General features: G+C 46.3%; 1 protein-coding gene and 1 long non-coding RNA gene across 10 annotated transcripts in view; one reads left to right on the forward strand and one right to left on the reverse strand.

Moving 5' to 3' along the window:
- Nucleotides 1-17,995, reverse strand: part of Fnbp1 (formin binding protein 1) — a 107,358-nt gene that overhangs the window by 57,415 nt on the left and 31,948 nt on the right. The window lies entirely within an intron of this gene.
- LOC125350391 lies at nucleotides 1,000-12,164 on the forward strand. The gene is made up of 3 exons (XR_007210735.1): nucleotides 1,000-1,266; nucleotides 5,608-5,618; nucleotides 12,153-12,164. It is a non-coding gene; the product is annotated as an uncharacterized LOC125350391 (long non-coding RNA).

The following is a 17,995-nucleotide window of genomic DNA, read 5'->3' on the forward strand; positions in this document are numbered from 1 at the left end:
CACACACACCACACAGACACACACACCACAGAAACACACACACCATACAGAGACACACACAGCACAGAGACACACATACCACACAGAGACACACACACCACAGAGACACATTCACCATACAGAGACACACACAGCACAGAGACACACACACCACACAGACACACACACCACACAGAGACACACACAGCACAGAGACACACACACCACAGCTGACTGAATTTGGAGTTAAGGAAGAGGGAGAGGCTGGATGCCCTTGGCTCTCCCATGTAATCTGAGCTATTCAGGAGGCTGAGAGCTGAGGATCGGGGTTCAAAGCCAGCCCAGGCAAGAAAGTGAGACTCCTATCTCCAATTAGCCAGCAAAAAGTGAGAAGTAAAGCTGTGGCTCAAATGGTAGAGCACTAGCCTTGAGTAAAAAAAAAGCCAAGTGAGAGTGTAAGGCTCTGACTTCAAGCCCCTGTACAGGCAACAAGCACACATACACGTGCAAACACACACAGAATTATAAAATTATTTCATTAAACGAAGAAAATAACTCATGTGGACTTCATTCCCTCAGACATACACGGAGCAGACACAATTAGCCAGAAACAGCATTTGGAGCCAAGGAACCAGAATGCAAGGAGGCCTGGAAGCTTCCATCTGGAGGAAGGAGAGGGGCCAGCATGCCAGCCTCTCTGCTACTGCCAAGGCATGGAGCTGTGAGGGCAAGGGTGGACCTGCCCTGAACACCAGGGGTCAGTGAGCAGACTGCGGGGGGGGGGGGGGGGGGGGGGGGGAGAAGGAGACTAGGAAGAGCGCAGGTGACCAGGAGGGAAGGAGGAGGGGATTAGGGAGAGTGCAGGTGAAGGGGGGAGGGGGGACTAGAGAGAGTGCAGGTGTCCAGGGGGGAGGGGGAGAGGACTAGAGAGAATGCAGGTGACCACGGGGGAGGGGGAGGAGACTAGAGAGTGCAGGTGTCCATAGGGGAAGGGGAGGGGGAGGGGACTAGAAAGACTGAAGGTGTTCATCACCCAGGACCGGGACTGCACAGCCAAGGAGCGCAGAGCCAGCGCACAAGCAGGGCTGGGGAGGAGCAGCGCTGTCAGCTGGGGACATGGCCCTCCAGGGCAGGAAATGGGGACGGGAGGGGGAGGGGAGGCGTTTGGCCACACCGGGGTAGAATCAACTAGCCAGGATGACTAATGACGTGAGAGAGGGAGGAGGGTTCCAGAACAACTCAGGTTCTTGCATCCCTTGACTAGATACACAGTGTAGATAAGGAGGAGTCGTCGCTGGGGGTTTTGATTTTGAGTGTGTGTGTCAAATTAAATGTACTTTGACCACTGGTGTGAGGATCTGGAGGGTCTGGAGGAGAGCTGGAAGCATGGAGCGTGACACAGAGCTCTCGCTGGAGCAGGGAGGCCAGGAGGGCTGTGGTTCTGAAGCACCGCCAAGGATGAGAAGGACAGAGAGCCCGGTGACTGCCGAGAAGGCCAGCCCTGAGGCAGAACCCAGGAAGACATGGACCTGAGCCAGAGAGAGCATTAGCACCTCACGGGGGCGAGCCTCCAGTGGGAGGAAGATGCAGAGCGGCCTCCTGAGCTGAGGGCCCAGCCCTGCTGCCCGGCCCAGCTGCAGAGAGGCCAACCACATCAACCAGAGGTTCAGAACCTCTTCTGCCTAAGCATCACAGAGCAGCCATGCGAGAAGGCGCAGGACCAGGAAGGGCCTGCTCCAACGACAAAGCGAGTGTACAACACAAATGTGTGGCTCACCTGTGTGTGTCGTGCACCTGTCCTTGCCAAACTTGAGGATCTTTTCTGAGCTACTTGATTGAGATGTGGTTAACATCCACAGTGGGCAATAATTGGTAGGACTGAAACGACCTATTTTCTAAGAGTCTCATGGATTTGTTTATCTGGGCTGGCTTCAAACCTCAGATCTCAGCCTGCTGAGCAGGTGGATTACATGGTGTGAGCCACTGGCACCATGCTGAAATTGGACTTAGCAAGGCTTGGTGGTGAATTCCTATAGTCCCAGCACTCAGTAGGCCCAGGCAGGAAGATGGCTTCGACTCAAGAGTTTGACGCCAGCCTGGACAACATTGCAAGACCTCAGTTTCAGAACAGAACAAAGCACATCTCTACCTATGTAATGTACACAACGTGACTCTGAGGTGCAGGCCATCACTACAGTCCACCCCATAAACACACCCACCGCTTCCCCTCTCGCCCTGTGGCTACGTGTGCACACCAACACTTAATACACAACCAGTCCTCTTCACACTATGCGGTGTTGTACAGCATTGTCGACTGGGGGTAGCATGCTGCTCATTCCTTCGCGTTGTAAATTCAGCACACAACTGAAGTCCGATCTTTGTGCTGAGGACTGATTTTCCAGAGTAAAGTGTCACACAAATACACAGTCTACACAAGTCAAATTTGAGTGGTAAAGGGGAAAAATCGCTGCTTCTCAAATCTCAGGAGGCTTTTGAAAAATAAAAAATTCTGCTAGGCACTGATGACTCACACCTGAAATCCTAGTTCAAGAGGCTTTGATCTGAAGATAGTGGTTCAAAATCAGCGCAGGTAGAATATTTCATGAGACTATTTTTGTTGTTGGTGGTCATGGGGCTTGAACTTGGGGCCTAGGTGCTGTCCCTGAGCTCTTTTTTGCTCAAAGCTGGTGCTCTACCACTTTGAGTCATGGTGCCACTTCCAGTTTTCTGGTGGTTAATTGGTCGTGATAGTCTCATGGACCTTCCTGTCCAGACTGGCCTTGAACCAGGATCCTCAGATCTCAGCACCCTAAATAGATAGGATTACAGGCGTGAGCAACCAGCGCTCAGCTCTGTGAGACTCTTATCTACAATTAACTACCAAGAAGTGAGAAATGGAGCTGTGGTTCAGTGGTAGAATATTAGCCTTGGGTGAAAAAGCTGAAGAACAGTGCCCAGATCTTACAGATATAGTAGTAATAGTAATAATAATAATAACAACAACAACTTCAACATTGCTCCACCCAGAACAGCCAGAGAAACATCAACTTAGGAACTCCAGTTTTCCTGTGTGCAAAAATGTTTCTCTTACTGAAGATAATCCCTGTAAAAAATATCTTTATAACCATTTTTGAAGATTATCTTTAAAAAATGAGGGAGAAGGCTGGGAATGTGGCTTAATGGAACAGTGATTGCCTAGCATGCATGAAGCCTGGGTTCGATGCCTCAGTACCACATAAACAGAGAAAAAGCTAGAAGGGCGCTGTGGCTCAAGTGGTAGAGGGCTAACCTTGAGCAAAAAGAAGTCAGGGACAGTGCCCAGGCCCTGAGTTCAAGCCTCAGGACTGGAAAAAGAAAGAAAGAAAAAAATGAGGGAGATATATTTAAAGTTCTCCTTGATTCTTGGTCCTCAATAACAGCTTCCACGAAGACCTAGATTCCATTTCCAGAAACAGCTGCTCAGGAAGATGATTTGTTTATGTTATCTGCAACAAGGGCTGTTGAACAAATTAAGGGTGTAAACAAGTTGCAGGTCTCCTTAGAGTACTTGAGAGAACAAAAACACAATTCCAGGGATGGGTACAAATCTTCCTAGATTGTCTCCCCCCCCCCCCGCCCCGCCCCCTTTATGGGGCGTGAACTCAGGGCCTGGCTCTCTGCTCTCCCTTGGCTTTTTCCATTCAGGGCTGCAGCTCTACCACTTAAGCCACACCACAGCTCCACATCCAACTTTTTGCTGGTTAACTGGAGGCAAAGAGTCTCAGAGACTTTCTCACTTGGGCTGGCTTTGAACCACGAGTCTCAGATCTCCTTCTTCTTAGTAGCTTGGATGACAGGTGTGAGCCACCATGCCCTGTTTCACTGATGTGTTGTTTTGTTGCTTTTTTGGGGGGTTGGTCATGAGGCTTGAACTCTGGGCCTGGGCGCTGTCCCTGAGCTCTTCAGCTCAAGGCTAGCGCTCTACCACTTTGAGCCATAGTGCCACTTTGAGTTTTCTGGTAGTTAACTGGAGATAAGAGTCTCACGGACTTTGGTGATCCTCACATTGCAGCCTCCTGAGTAGCTAGGGTGACAGGCCTGAGCCACCGGCCGTGATGGGCTTTCTTATCAATCGTGTTTGTTCCAAAGTGGAAAAGGCATTTTTCTCATTTTTCTATTTCTCCGCAGAATGTTCCCGTGCCCCTGGAGCCCGGGGGTTATTTTCAGTGCTTACAGGTGTGTCCGGAAAGCTTGGAAAGCTTGGAAAGCCCGCTGCCTCACTCAGCTCCTGATTTCACTTGCACTTTCCCCATTTCTTACCTTCCAATGCTCTTTAACCTCAGTGTAAATAATGCGGAGCAACAACCACTCATACCCAAGTCCTTAAAAAGATCACCACAAGGAAAACAAAATGCTTCTCCATTTGAACTGAGTCCACTTTAAGGATTTTGGGCCCCAGGCCAACAATGTGTTTTCAATAAAGTGATGTGTATTCAAGACCGTTCCACAAGCTACACCAAGGTTCCGACCAAAACAGTCCAAAGAAGACAGAAGATCCTGATTCAAAAAAAAAAGCCTTAAATAGTAGCAAACAAATGAAACTTGCTGGCAACTATGGCTTCATTCTTTTTCTGCAATATTAAGACATCACACTAAAGCCCCACCCTGCCCTACCCCGCGCTTCTATGTAACTTTATTTGGAGGGGGCACCACAGACTGGGTTTTTATTGACAATAGCTCAAAGAAAATTCCAAACAGATGAAAAACTAATCAGCCCACTTACATTCTTGACTAAAATGTGGAAACATCAATGGGGGAGGGGGAACCTCCAAATCTTAAAAAGGCTCAGTTTTTGAGCAAATATCGTATAGGAACCTTAAAAAAAAAAATCTTTACTTGGGAAATGGGGTCATTATTGACCCTGCCTGTGTATGACCCTGAAGACCCCACGGCTCCTTAAAAATCACATAAGGTTGGGGGCTGGGGATATAGCCTAGTGGCAAGAGTGCCTGCCTCGGATACACGAGGCCCTAGGTTCGATTCCCCAGCACCACATACACAGAAAACGGCCAGAAGCGGCGCTGTGGCTCAAGTGGCAGAGTGCTAGCCTTGAGCAGGAAGAAGCCAGGGACAGTGCTCAGGCCCTGAGTCCAAGGCCCAGGACTGGCCAAAAAAAAAAAAAAAAAAAAAATCACATAAGGCGGGGGCTGGGAATGTGGCTTAGTGGTAGAGGGCTTGCCTCTTATACATGAAGCCCTGGGTTCGATTCCTCCGCACCACATGTATAGAAAAGGCCAGAAGTGGTGCTATGGCTCAAGTGGTAGAACATTAGCCTTGAGCAAAAAGAAGCCAGGGACAGTGCTCAGGGCCTGAGTTCAAGCCCCAGAACTGGGAGAAGGAAAAAAAAAATCACAGAAGGCCTCAAAGAGATTTTTGGATAAGTGGATTAGAATTATTAAGTCTGTCAGAAATGGAAAAGATTTGTAAAAACTCTCTTAAACTTATTTAATTAGAAAATAATAAGTACATATTCCTGTAAATTACACTCATTTTAATTTTTAAGAACTCGACTTTCCAGTACAAAATCCTGGTCAGAATAGCACTGTTTTCCAATTTTGCAAATCTGTTGAATGTCTGGCTTAGCGGAAGGCAGCTGGGTTGTCACAGATGCTTCAACATTCAATCTACTGTTGCTCTTTACTTTGGTGTATGTGAAAACATATTTTATACAGATACATAGTTAGAACAGAGGAGTTCTTCAAGTCCCCTTAACATCTCTGAAGATACTCTTCTTTGAGCCAGGTACCAGTGGTTCATGCCTGTAATCCCAGCTACTTAAGAAACTATGATCCAGAGGGCTGAGATTCAAAGCCAGCCCAGGCAGAAAGGTCTGACAGCGCATCTCCATTTCACCAACAAAAAGCAAGTAGTAGAACACAAGCCATGAGCAACCATACTCAAGTACTAGGGTCCTTGAGTTCAAGTCCCATGAAGGCAGGAAGGCAGGAGGGCAGAAAGGAAGAAAGGGAGGGAGGGAGAGGGGAGGGAGTGTCTAAAAGGCTTATTCCAGTATGAAATGAGCTTTTCCTATTGATTACAATCAAATCCACTAGCCAGGCTGGTACTTTTACCTATGTGTGGTAGCCTGACCTTCCTCCCTGGTCATTTAGAAGATAGTACACCGTCAGTACATGCAGATCATCCACACAGCAACACATCTCATAAAACAGCAACAAGCCCCCATATGCTTCTATCATTGCCTCTTTCATCTTTCCTGAGTCTATAAATATTTGGACACTGTCATGCTTGTATTGGAAATGCAAACCCTCAAAATTCTGACTTCACTTAGACGCCAGCCTATTATCATTGGCAACAAGTGCCTCGGTTGTTTCCTCGAAGTGGCTGTTTGCTGATACTCAAGAGTTTCTAAACCGCTCTAGTCTTGGAGGTAAAGCTCAGCAAAGACAGCTCACACTTGCAATCCTACCTACTCAGGAGATCGCAGCTCCAGACCAGTCCCTGGCACATTTGCCAGATTTATCTATCTGTGAGACTCTTAGCTCCAGTTAACCAGTAAAAAGCTGGAGGTGGAGTAGGGCTCAAGTGGTAGAGCACCAGACTTGGGAGAAAAAAGCTAAGGGACAGCACTCAGGTGAGTTCAAACCCAGAACTAGTTCATGTCAAAAACAAACAAAACAATGAAAGGAGCTGAGTGCTGGTGGCTCAAGCTTGTAATCCTAGCTTCTCAGAGGCTGAGAGCTGAGGATCATAGTTCAAAGCCAGCTGTGGCAGGAAAGTCCATGAGATTCTTATCTCCTCCAATCACAAAAATAAGCTGGAAGTGGCGCTGTGGCTCAAGTGGTGGAGCCCTAGTCTTGAGCAAAAGAAGCTCAAGAACAGTGCACAGGCCCTGAGTTCAAGCCCCAGGACTGGCAAAAAATAAATAAGTAAATAAAAAATTCACTAGCTGACTGGTGATACTCTGAGTCTTGGGTACTTTCCCTTCCTCCAAATAAAGAATGAGAGAAGAGAAAGGGGAGCCAAGGCAGTTTATTTGAAAGCAAGAGTAAGACACCAGGGAAAGGACCACAAAGCCTCTTAGCTATTGGTGGGTTGGTAGAAGCCCTTCTAGGACTCCAAGGCTGCCTTAGGCCATATAAGGCCATATCCACCTGCTTCCTGTACAAGAAGGAAGAAGAGAAAGAAGAGGAGGAGAAGGAAGAAGGTGGGGAAGGAAGAGGATAAAGAGGAAGAGGGGAGGAGGAAAGCAAAGACTTCTCCGTGTAATGGAGTGAGAAGGAGGCGCAGAAATCAGTAGCCTGATGCAGGCTGGTGGGGGTTCTTTTTAGCCCTTTGGGTGTCTCTGGCATCTATCTGGGTCACTGCCCACCTCACCCCATGAGAAGGGGTGCCTGTCCCCCCTGTCTGCTCCAGGTCATCAGGGGCATTGCTTCTGTCAGGGCTTCTCTCAGTTTCCCAGAGTCCCCAGGAAGTCCACCTATCTGCCTCATCTTTCCCCTTTCCCCTCACTGGTGAAGAACACGGTTAGTACCGGGGTACAAGTTGGGGCACACTCTAAGCAGAGGCTCCAGTAGCAATATCCACCACTGCTTTTGGACCATCAGTCTAGTGTCAAGACCATCCCGTTGAGTATGATGGTGTATGTCTGTAATCCCAGCTTTCTGGGAAGCATAAATGGTACGATCAAGGTCTGAGGCTGGTTCTTGAACAAACCAAGCCCTCTGCTTCCGAGGCAGAAGAGCTTGCCTGCTGCAAGGTCCTGACAGGAACTCACAGTCCCACCACCATCAATCACTATGGAAACAGTTTTCACCTGTGGGCTCCAAGGACTGGCTTGTGAAAGCTCCGGAGGCCCAGAAGCCACACAGCAATCCTTTCAACACAAAAGAGACTCTCAAACTGCTGCTTCAACATTGAACTTTTGCAAAGACCAAGATGTGAAACATAATGGGAATGTTTAATTTATAAGTGCACACTATATAAATGCTTGCTCTCATCCATTAATTCTAAACTAGCCAGGATCTACAGATGGTGTCTTCAAATAGCTGCCCGTGACCTGACTGCACTGTGCAAGGTCTCTGAAACTCCTGTCTTCACATAATGGGGCATGAACCCATGGCCTGGGTGCTATCTTTTAGACTTTTCTGTTTAAGGCTAGTGCTCTACCACCTGAGCTATAGCTCCATTTCCATCCTTTCTGGTGGTTAATTGGTGATAAAGAGTCTCCTGCACTTTCCTGCCCAGGCTGGCTTTGGATCTTAATTCTCAGATCTCAGCCTCCTGAGTTGCTAGGACTACAGGTGTGACCAGTGCCAGGCTCATTTTGCATTTTATATCAATAATTACAGTGTGCAAATGGCAATAGGGAAACCATAGAGTCCATGTTTCTTTGGGTCTGGCTCACTTAGTATGATTTTTTCTGAGTTCTTCCATTTCCTTATGAATGGGGCAGTATCATTCTTTCTGATAGAGGCATAGAATTCCATTGTGTATATGTACCACATTTTCCTGATCCACTTGTCTACTGAGGGGCATCTGGGTTGGTTCCATATTTTAGCAAGGACAAATTGTGCTGCGATGAACACAGTTGTGCTGGTGGCTTTAGTGTGGTCTTTTTTTTTTTTTTTTTTTTTGCCAGTCCTGGGCCTTGGACTCGGCCTGAGCACTGTCCCTGGCTTCTTTTTGCTCAAGGCTAGCACTCTGCCACTTGAGCCACAGCGCCACTTGTGGCTGTTTTCTATATATGTGGTGCTGGGGAATTGAACCCAGGGCTTCATGTATACGAGGCAAGTGCTCTTGCCACTAGGCCATGTCCCAGCCCCCTTTAGTGTGGTCTTGCTTGTAATCTTTTGGGTAGAGGCCCAAAAGTGGGGCTTCTGGGTCGTAGGGGAGCTCTATGTTTAGCCTTCTGAAGAACCTCCATACCGCTTTCCAAAGTTTAAGTTAGACATAGCAGAAGACCCCAATAGCCCAATAGCGACGCCCGTATGAACACATAAGATGATGCTAAGCGTAAAGAACTCCACGTTATGGAAACAAGTGATAAGTCATTGTTGTATTTATTTTCAAGATGCCATGTGAAACCGTACCCTTTTTTTTCTCTTGTATTCCCTTCCCATGGTGTTGCCTCTACTATCACTGTATCTGATCTTAGTACCCTGGATACTGTACATACGTGTATTAGAACTAGGGAAGGGAAAGCAAATACCAAAATCGAGACAAAGGATAAAAAGACAAACCATTCCAAAAGCAATACTTACAAAACCATTTGGTGTAAACCAACTGTACAACTCATGGGGGGGGGGGGGAGAGGGAAAGGGGAAGTGGGGAGGCGGGAGAAAAATGAGGGAGGAGGTAACAAGTTGAGCAAGAAAGGCACTCACTGCCTTATATATGAAACTGTAACTCCTCTGTACTTCACTTTGACAATAAAGGAAAAAAAACTTTAAAAATGGCAATGGGGACTGATGCTGGATGGAAGAAATAGAATAGAAACAAAATAAATGGAAGGACATAAATAGTAGAATATGATTAATGCAAACTTTACTAATATTCTGAAATGGCATAGAAGGAAAGTCAGACCTATACAAAAAGCATCAGAGTTCTGAGTGCTTAGTGTGAGCAAATGAGATTTGGAAATAAACCCTCATGCAGTCTCTTGGGAAGCAGCACAGCTGTTTCGATGTCCTTAGAGCACCTGGGTTAGGTTCCATTCAGCTCAACTGTGTTCTTTTGGACAGAGCAAAAACAACAAACAAAACCAAACTTCTGCAGTTGTGAGACATGCTGAATGAAAGGTGGAACAGAATTAGAATTTCACAGGGGTTGGCCTGTGATCCCGGCTGCTCGGGAGGAGGAGGTAGAAAGATTTGGGCTGCAGGCTGGCCTGGCTGGCTGGGACAAAGTTAGTGAGTGAGTCTCTATCTTAAAAACAAACTTGAGAGCTGGGAATATGGTTTAGTGGTAGAGTGCTTGCCCTGCATACATGAAGCCCTGGGTTCGATTCCTTAGCACCACATATACAGAAAAAGCCAGAAGGGGTGCTGTGGCTCAAATGGTAGAGTGCTAGTTCTATTCCTCGGCACCATATATATATATATATAGAAAAGGCCAGAAGTGGCGCTGTGGCTCAAGTGGCAGAGGGCTAACCTTGAGCTGAAGAGCTCTGGGACAGCGCCCAGGCTCAGAGTTCAATCCCCATGACTGACAAAAAAAAAAAATTAGTCTCAGAAAGAGAGTTCTACCTGGGTGTGGTAGCACATACCTGTAATCTCAACAATCAAGATGCTGAAGCAGGAAGATTTACAGACCACCCTGAAAGGTCTTGTTTCGAAAATGAGAAACAAAAATAAGAAAGAAAGCTGGGTGGTAGTGGCTAATGCCTCTAATCCTAGCTACTCAGGAGGCTGACATCTGAGGATTGCTGTTTGAAGCCAGCGAGGGCAGACAAATCCTAGAGATTCTTATCTCCAACTAACCAGCAAAAAAGATGAAAGTGGAATCCATGGCTCAAGTGGTAGAGCAGTAAGCAAAAAGGCCAACTGAGAGCAAGAAGTCCTGAGTTCAAGCTCCCATGTCAGCATAAAGTAGAAGGGAGAGAGTTAGGGAGGGAGGAAAGGAGCGAAGTTAAGAGTGAGTCGGGGCTGGGAATATGGCTTAGTGGTAGAGCGCTTGCCTAGCATACATGAAGCCCTGTGTTCGATTCCTCAGTAACACATATACAGAAAAATCTGGAAGTGGTGCTGTGGCTCAAGTGGTAAAGTGCTAGCCTTGAGTTCAAAAGAAGCTCAGGGACTGGCAAAAGAAAAAATAAAAAGGAGAGGAGGAAAGAAAGAAAGAGTGAGTCTTTGTAACTGTAGTAAGCTGAAGCTAATGAAAGATGGAAAACAAATAGCTGAATGTGGTACACATCTGTAATTTCCAGCACTTAAACGGCCAGAGGCAGGAGGATAGAGAGTTTGAGGCCAGCCTGGGCTACACAGTGAGTTTAGGGCCAGCTTCAAGCTTCATAGAAAGACTCTACCTCAAAAGACAAGGGCTGTCCAGTGGTCCAGAGATTGCCTGCAATGTACAGGTCCTGAGTCAGATCCCCAAGGGACACAGAAGGCAGGATGATGATGATGAAATAAATTTTTGTTTAATTGGGGTAGAATGCTTAGTCAAGTTATGGCTGCAAGATACCCATATTTAACACAAGCATTCATAGCATAGATGCCAGCATCCAGCATGGCTTAGAAACGAAACTGACCTGCTCATTTCCTGGTTCCTTCCTTCCTTTCTTTCTTTCTTGTCCTGGGGCTTGAACTTAGGGCCTGAGCACTGCCCTTGGCTTCTTTTTGTTTAAGGCTAGCACTCTACCGCTTGAGCCACAGCACCACTACTGGCTTTTTCTATATATGTGGAGCTGAGGAATGGAACCCAGGGCTTGATGTATGCAAGGCAAGCGCTCTACCACTAGGCCATATTCCCAGCCCTCATTTCCTGGTTTCTGAGCACAGGGAGGACAAGGTAGAGCAAGCCTAGCTGCCATCCACTCACTGTCTGTAAGCTGGAAATCTTGGGAAAATGCCCGCTCTATTCTCCACAGCTCCTCTCCTCCCTTTCCTTCCCCTCGGAGACCAACCAGGAGAGGAAAAACACGAGAGATGGAGAGAGGAAGCTCCCTGTCACATGGCAGGAAGAACACAGATGGTGACCCAAAGGCTAAAGAAGAGCCAAGGAGACAGGCTCAATGTTGAATGAGAGGAAAAAGCCAGACTCAACTCCTGACTTTTGTTTTTTTTTGGTTGAGGGATGTTTACCTGGGTTTGAACTCTAGGCAGGCACTTTACTGCTGAGCCATGCCCCCAAGCCCTTAACTTTCAAGTCCTCTAAATATTTCCAGGTTGGAAGAAGAAGGGAAGAAAGGATATAAAATATTTCAAAAAAATATCGCAGGGCTACTATGTATTTAAGGTGCTGATAGCTGAACCCATTAGCACCAAGGAAAAGGATTTCCCACTCAAGTGGTAGTACTGAGCAGTGCTCAGGGTTTACACACACTCTGGAAATAGTGGTCAGCTAAGAGGTGGGTTGGGTTTTCTTGTTTTTGTCCACGTGCATGGCGAATTATGGGGGAAACAGAAGTCCACAAAGACGGCGACGACAACATTGCTCACAGCATCCAAAAACAGTGTGTGTGTGTGTGTGTGTGTGTGTGTGTGTGTGTGTGTGACCTTCCTCAGGCCCGCCGGGCCTGCTCCCTGCTCTTCCCTTCCGGGTTCTGTAGCTCCAGGCAGTGGGCCCTCACCCATCCGGCCTTCCCTCTCTCTCTGTCCCCTGCGGGGAGGACGTGGACGTGTGGCAATCCCTCTTCTGCCTCCACTTGATCGTAACTGCCTAGGATGCTTGGGGTTGGTACAAGGAAGAGGGACTGCAGTGATGACATCACTGAAATGGGTGAGAAGCCAACCCCGCAACCTGTCTGCCTCTGGGCTGCGAGGGCTCTAATGGGTCCTTATCGTCCGGGTCACTTTTCTTTGGCTCTCTAGACACTTGTGGTCTAACGTATACAACGCAATCCACCTCCAATAAATGCAATTATTCAGCTCTTCTTACTGAGCTACTAGCTCATGCCTATAACCCTAGTTACCCAGGAGACTGAGATCTGAAGATTCTGGTTTGAAGCCAGCTCTTATTTCCAATTAATCAGCAAAAGAAGCCTGAAGTAGAGCTATGACTCAAGTGGTAGAGAGCCAGCCTTGAGTACAAAAGCTAAGAGGCAATGCTCAGACCCTCAGTTCAAGTCCTAGTCATCACACACAAACACACACACACACACTCACACACTATATATGACAAGTAAGACAAGCACTGTGGGTGAGTCACATATGAAATCCTTGCACATCTGAAAACATGGTTTGAAGCCAGCTCAGGCAGACAAATACGAGAGATTCTTATCTACAAGTTAACGGCATAAAGCCAGAAATAGAGGTTTAAAAAAAAAAGAAAGAACTATAACTTACTAGCAACTAACCTGAAGCCAAGCTCTGTGCACTGTAACACATAGGAAATAAAGTGAAGAACCAGAGTTTTAATGCAAAAATGTAAAACAGCAGCAGGAACATAGATTTGTTGGACCAGCTAGACAAGAGATTAGAGTGATTTGTTATAAAGTTAGCTAAGAGGATGTGTGGTAGCAACTGGGGACAGAAATGGGCAACTGCAAAGACTAGGAAGAGTGGGGGAAGGTTCACACACAGCCACTGATTTAGGACCAATGTAGACAGAAAGAAAGGAAGCAGAGCTTACTGGGTAAGGACTGGGTGGCAGGCCTGGATGAATTGTCTTGATTTCTAGCTGTTTGACAGAGAAGCTGCCTTGTGAAGCAAGTTATTTAACCACTCTGTGTTACTATTAGTGATCTCTAAAATAGATATGGAAGTAGAACCTATTTGCAAAGTTCTTATAAGGATTCAGTGAGCTATTTCATGCTTAGACTACTGCACATTAGTAAACCTGCAGAAAGCATTAATGCTGCCGCCCCCTTCATTGTCACCATCACCATCATTACCATCTCAACCACGACCAGCAGTGCACCCATTACCAGTACTATCATTCATTAGGACCACAATCACATCACCACGATCACCACATCATCACCAGTACTACCATTATCATCACTGGCATCCTTCAGCACCACCACCATCTCACCACAATCACAATCACCACCACCCACCATCATAACCACTACCATCACCACTAGCAACATCACCACCATCACCACCGTCAACACTATCATCACCACCAGCACCACTGTCGCCATCATGACCATCATCACAGATTAACGGAGAGAGGACAGATGCTCAGTAAAAACCACAGGAATAATTGTCTATCAATTGCAAGAAAAACGACATCAAGCCTCTCTTTCTTTCTTTCTTTTTTGGCCAGTCCTGGGGCTTGGGACTCAGGGCCTGAGCACTGTCCCTGGCTTCTTTTTGTTCAAGGCTAGCACTCTACCACTTGAGCCACAGTGTCATTTCTGGCCTTTTCTGTGTATGTGGTGCTGAGGAATTGAACCTAGAGCTTCGTGCATGCTAGGCAAGCACTCTACCACTAAGCCACCTTCCCAGCCCTAAGCCTCTATTTCTTATAGTATATAAACACTGAGTCCAAGTAGCTTAAAAACCTAAATGTCAAAGACAAGATTATAAAACTTCCAAAGGCACCATGGGAGAGAGTATCTTTCTGGTCTTTGGGTAGAGAATGACTTCTTTTTTCCTTTCCTCTCCTTCTTTTATTGTATGTATTTATTTTTCTTGAAGATGACTTTTAAACCAGACACCCAAAAGTGTGTGTCTTCAGGAGAAGGACTGGGTGGGGATGCTTTGTCTACGGAGTGCAAGGCCCTGAGAAAGGAGGAGTGAGGAAGGGAGGTGGGAGGAAGGAAGGGACAGGACTCGGGAGGCAAGGAGGAGAAGAGAACTGATAAAAATTAAACCCTGTATTCGTGAGAAGATACTGAAAGCAAAGTGAAAAGATTAAGCAAACAGGGAAACGATATTTGTAACATATCTAATCAACAAAGGATGGATATGTACAACACAAGAACTCCTTCTAAGCAGTTATTTTAAAATATATATCCCAATAGGAAAAAAGGCAAAAAAAAAAAAAGGGGGGGGGTGCTTTTGTCTTGTTTTGGTGCCGAGGATGAAACCCCTTTACCACTGAGCCACACCACCAGCTCTGATTGAATCATGCAATTTAAGAAAAATGTATTTGGCCTCATTAGTCAGAGAAATACTCATTAAAATCACAAGGAAGGGGGCTGGGAATATGGCCTAGAGGCAAGAGTGCCTCCTGTACATGAAGCCCTGGGTTCGATTCCTCAGCACCACATATATAGAAAAGCACCAGGGCTGGGGATATAGCCTAGTGGCAAGAGTGCCTGCCTCGGATACACGAGGCTCTAGGTTCGATTCCCCAGCACCACATATACAGAAAACGGCCAGAAGCGGCGCTGTGGCTCAAGTGGCAGAGTGCTAGCCTTGAGCGGGAAGAAGCCAGGAACAGTGCTCAGGCCCTGAGTCCAAGGCCCAGGACTGGCCAAAAAAAAAAAAAAAAAAAGAAAGAAAGAAAAGCACCAGAAGTGGCGCTGTGGTTCAAGTGGCAGAGTGCTAGCCTTGAGCAAGAAGAAGTCAGGGACAGAGCTCAGGCCCTGAGGCCAAGGCCCAGGACTGGCCAAAAAATAAAGATAAAAAATTACAAGGAAGGGCTGGGAATGTGGCCCAGTGGTGGAGTCCTCACCTCATATACATGAAGCCCTGGGTTTGATTCCTCAGCACCACATAAACAGAAAGAGCTGGAAGTGGCGCTGTGGCTCAAGTGGTCGAGTGCTAGCCTTGGGCAGAAAGAAGCTAGGGCTAGTGTTTAGGTCCTGAGTTCAAGCCTCAGGACTGGCAAAAAAGAAAAAAAAACACACAAGAAAGTAACCGTTTTGTAACCAATACTTTGGTAAAAATTGGAAGTCAGAGGATAAGGATGAGGTGGGAGAGGAGAGGCATCTGCTGGTATCTTGGGAAAGCCTGTCCTGGGCTAGGGCAGTGAGCCTGGGCCTCTGGGGACCAGCGTCTCCCTGCTGCCCCTTAATTCATCCTTCTTCACCTTCGGCTAAGGCCAAGTATACGGCAGCACCACTAATCGTAACAACATTGGAAACAATCCAGTGGTCCATTGGATCCACTTGTATAAAGTCCAAAAACAAACAAAAAACAATAAAACTTTGATTAGCACATTCAGAAGTAATGGATTATTATAAAGAAAAACAAAAGAATGTATGTCTCATAAAATTTACAACCTGGGGGAGGCGGGGGAAAATGAGGGAGGAGGTAACAAGTTGGATAAGAAATGTATTCACTGCCTTACATATGCAACTTGTAACCCCTCTGTACATCACTTTGACAGTAAAGAAATTTAAAAAATAATTTATAAGCTGAGCACTGGTAACTCAGTCTTATAACCCTAGCTACTCAGGAGGCTGAGATCTCAGGATCATAGTTTGAAGCCAACCCAGGCAGGAAAAGTCTATGAGACTCTTACCTCCAATTAAGCACCAAAATAAGCCAAAAGTAAAGCCATGGCCTAAGGGGTAGTGTTCCAGCCTTGAGCACAAAAGTTCAGGGTCAGTACACTGAGTTCAAGCCCCAGGACACAACACACACACACACACACACACACTCGCAAAATCCTCAGCTGGTGGGTGGGCGGGTCAAATGGTCAGAGGCTACAGAGGAATTCTGGGTAGGGCATGCTTTGTTTCTTTGGGTGGCATGCCACATTGGACTTCCTCTACAACTGTTTTTGTATCAAGCATTACACACACACTTTTATATAGTCTTCTCTACTATGTCACAATTACTGAGTTTGTAATTGGGTTGATAAGAGACACATTTGAGCTTCTTTCAATGAGAGATCGAAATGAAGATCAAACATTTATGAAAGGAAATGAACAAATCAATAGAAAAGTCTACCACAAATAGAACTGAGCTACTATTTCTTTGACTGATATAGTTCCTTTTCTATCCTCATAAATACATAAAACATTCTTTAGAGACTAGACAGCAGTTTTTATCCAAGGATAGAATAACTATTGATTGCAAAAGAAAGGCTGCACCCTGGGGGGGGGGAGGGGGAACCCAGACCAGGTGCTGGTGGCTCATGCCTGTAATCCTAGCTACTCCAAAGGGGCTGAGATCTGAGAATCATGGTTTGAGGCCAGCCTGAGCAGAGAAGTCCATGAGACTCCTTATTTCTAATAAACCACCAAAAAGCTGAGAGTGGCGCTGTGGTTCAAGTGGTAGAGTGCCAGCCTTGGGCAAGAACGCGAAGGGGCAGCACCCAGGCCCTGAGTTAAAGCCCTAGTACTGGCACAGGCACACGTGCGTGCATACACACACACACATACACACACACACATATTGCAGACTGCTAATGCCTAAGAGCCAAAACTATTTTTCACATGCCACAAGAATATAGTAGATAATTCCCCTCTAGAATAAAATGTTTGTGGAAGAGTACAAAAAAAAATTACAATAAGCAATGTGCACTGCTTTCTACTTTCTAGTAAACCCACAATCACCCGCCCACACTGCCAACAAATTCTGTAGGAGCTCAGGATACAGCAGTAGACAGATGACACAATTTCTGCATTTTCATAGAGTTTTATATGCCGGTAGACATCTATTATACAAATCAATTAAAGCTATGTTCGATGCTGGGAGCATGACTCAAGTGGTAGAGTGCTTTCTAACAAGTTTGAAGCTCTGGATTCAAATCCCAGTACCACTAAAAAAAAAATCAAAATTTTCAGAAAGAGGGGCTGGGAATATGGCCTAGTGGTAGAGTGCTTGCTTCATATACATGAAGCCTGGGTTCAATTCCTCAGCACCACGTATGTAGAAAAAGCCAGAAGGGGCGCTGTGGCTCAAGTGGTAGAGTGCTAGCCTTGAGCAAAAAGCAAAAAGAAGCCAGGGACAATGATCAGGCCCTGAGTCCAAGCCCCAGGACTGGCAAAAAAATTAAAAAAAAAATTTTTTTTAATCAGAAAGATTCATTCAATGTCAATTATTTACAGTCCCATGAGAATTACTAAGCTCTCTTAGGCAGTGACATTTGCAAAGCCCTTCGGTAGCTATAGGCAGGAGTAACTGACAATTATGAATCAACCAGCAGCAAAGGCCTCTCCAGTCCAGTCAGAACAGAGGAACTTGGGCTGGGATCCCCGTGGAAAGCCCCAGCCTTGCCTACTGCCCCAAGTCTTTTCTAAAAAAGGTGAACTCCTCACATTTCCAAACACTAGTACAAGCCAGATGTGGTGGCTCACGCCTATAATCTCAGCTGTAGGTCAAGTGGAAGAGAGCTGGCCTTGAGCAAGAAAGCTTAAGCACCGGGACCAGTGCGCGCACGCACGCACGCGCGCGCGCACACATGCACACACACACACAAATAATAATGAGCACAACAGAAAACTGACATTACC

The sequence above is a fragment of the Perognathus longimembris genome, chromosome 1, assembly GCF_023159225.1.
Source record: "Perognathus longimembris pacificus isolate PPM17 chromosome 1, ASM2315922v1, whole genome shotgun sequence".
NCBI classification, from domain to species: Eukaryota; Metazoa; Chordata; class Mammalia; order Rodentia; family Heteromyidae; genus Perognathus; species Perognathus longimembris.